Genomic DNA, 2,500 nt, shown 5'->3' with positions numbered 1-2,500 from the left:
CACCCTAACCTATGTTGCACCTTAACCTAACCTGTGTTGCACCTTAACCTACCTCAATTTGCACCGCAATGTAACTCAATTTGCACCGCAATGTAACTCAATTTGCACCGCAATGTAACTCAATTTGCACCACAATGTAACTCAATTTGCACCGCAATGTAACTCAATTTGCACCGCAATGTAACTCAATTTGCACCGCAATGTAACTCAATTTGCACCGCAATGTAACGCAATTTGCACCGCAATGTAACGCAATTTGCACCGCAATGTAACGCAATTTGCACCGCAATGTAACTCAATTTGCACCGCAATGTAACTCAATTTGCACCGCAATGTAACGCAATTTGCACCGCAATGTAACGCAATTTGCACCGCAATGTAACGCAATTTGCACCGCAATGTAACGCAATTTGCACCGCAATGTAACGCAATTTGCACCGCAATGTAACGCAATTTGCACCGCAATGTAACGCAATTTGCACCGCAATGTAACGCAATTTGCACCGCAATGTAACGCAATTTGCACCGCAATCTACCCCCAAGTTGTGCCTTAACCTAACCCACGTTGTGCCTTAACCTAACCCACGTTGTGCCTTAACCTAACCCACGTTGTGCCTTAACCTAACCCACGTTGTGCCTTAACCTAACCCACGTTGTGCCTTAACCTAACCCACGTTGTGCCTTAACCTAACCCACGTTGTGCCTTAACCTAACCCACGTTGTGCCTTAACCTAACCCACGTTGTGCCTTAACCTAACCCACGTTGTGCCTTAACCTAACCCACGTTGTGCCTTAACCTAACCCACGTTGTGCCTTAACCTAACCCACGTTGTGCCTTAACCTAACCCAAGTTGTGCCTTAACCTAACCCAAGTTGTGCCTTAACCTAACCCAAGTTGTGCCTTAACCTAACCCAAGTTGTGCCTTAACCTAACCCAAGTTGTGCCTTAACCTAACCCAAGTTGTGCCTTAACCTAACCCAAGTTGTGCCTTAACCTAACCCAAGTTGTGCCTTAACCTAACCCAAGTTGTGCCTTAACCTAACCCAAGTTGTGCCTTAACCTAACCCAAGTTGTGCCTTAACCTAACCCAAGTTGTGCCTTACCCTGCTCTGTAATTGGCATATGACACGTTACAGTAATGTATTGTCCAACCGCAACCCGCTCAGAATGTTGTGTACACAGCTACGTGTCATCTCCCCATAACAGCTGCATTGCAGTGTGGTACGCCATAGAGACGTGTGGGAGTAATGGACGCAGTGGATGGCGATCAGCATGAGCCGTCTGTTCATGTAGTGGCGCGTGTATGCAGACGTAGTAGTCTCTTCTCACACAATGTGATAGCACGGTGCCCCGCGTTCCACATCTGCGACATGCTACAGAGGCCGGTTGACAGTTGGTCGCGCAGTGGACATCGCATACGTACGGGGGCACCTTCCACGTGCCCTCTAGTCGGGCACATTTTGTTGCGTGGATGTGAGCGGATGTAGTGTGTCTTGACACCTGACAGGCAGGCATGCAATAATAGTTGACTTTGCAAACGGGGATGGACGTGTACGTTTACTGGTGACGTTACGCAAATGAACAACTGGTAACCCGTTGTGGTGCGGTTGTCCTTGCTGGAGGTACATCTGTGAGGGCAACGATCGGTACAGCTACGAAGCGGTCCCCACCATACCAACGAACGTGAATGTGAATCTGGGTGTGAAGCGATACGCGGCTGTGGGTGGGTGGGACTGTCCCCGGCCGGTGAGGGGGGGCCGCCCGGCGTGCTGGCCGCGCGGTGCGTGGGCGCACGCGCTACAGCCGGCTGGTGGGGGCGCCCAGTGGCAGGCGCGCCGGCCGACGGACGCGGCAGGCGGCGCAGCTGCGCGCCGGGGCACCCTGCGCGCGGCGCCGTGCAGCCAAAGTGGGTCCTCGCCGGCCCGGTGCGAAGCGCGGTGGACATCTGCAGTGTGCTGGTCCGATTGAGGACTGTGTGCGTTGAGGATGCGCCGCCGCCCGGCACTCGGCGCCGCGACGCCGTCTGCTGCTCGGTCGCCCCAGCGGTTCTCGCTGGTGGTTTGTATCGCAGTTGTGCAGACGTGTTGGCACGTGCGCTGTGCTGGGAGAGTTCGCTTCGGCACCCACGTGGGGCCTTTGCCCTTCTGTGGCGCTGGCGTTGGAGCTGCCGGTCACCGTAGGTGGCGCGTGTTGTCTCCCGCCGGCAATGCCACGACAGCACGCTCCCGGGCCTCTGTCGGCAGCGGCAAGCTCAGTTGGGAGCACGGGTGGTCGCACCTAAAGCGTCTACTCGCCTAACTCCGGGCGATTGCGCCTCTCTCGAACCCGACCAAGTACTTAGGACGGCGCTGCGCGCCGCCGGGACCTGAGAGGGTTTCGAGGTGTATTGTGCAGGGGAGCTCAGCCTCCTCCTGTTTGCAGAATAATTGAGCGGACGCTTGCGTGTTCGCGCGGGCCTCTGGGACACACTCCCGGGCGGCCGGCTGCTCAGCTCTAGTT

This window comes from Schistocerca cancellata, unplaced genomic scaffold, assembly GCF_023864275.1.
Source record: "Schistocerca cancellata isolate TAMUIC-IGC-003103 unplaced genomic scaffold, iqSchCanc2.1 HiC_scaffold_847, whole genome shotgun sequence".
In the NCBI taxonomy this organism is placed as follows: Eukaryota; Metazoa; Arthropoda; class Insecta; order Orthoptera; family Acrididae; genus Schistocerca; species Schistocerca cancellata.
The sequence above is the reverse complement of the archived record's forward strand: the minus strand, read 5'-3'. Positions refer to the sequence as shown.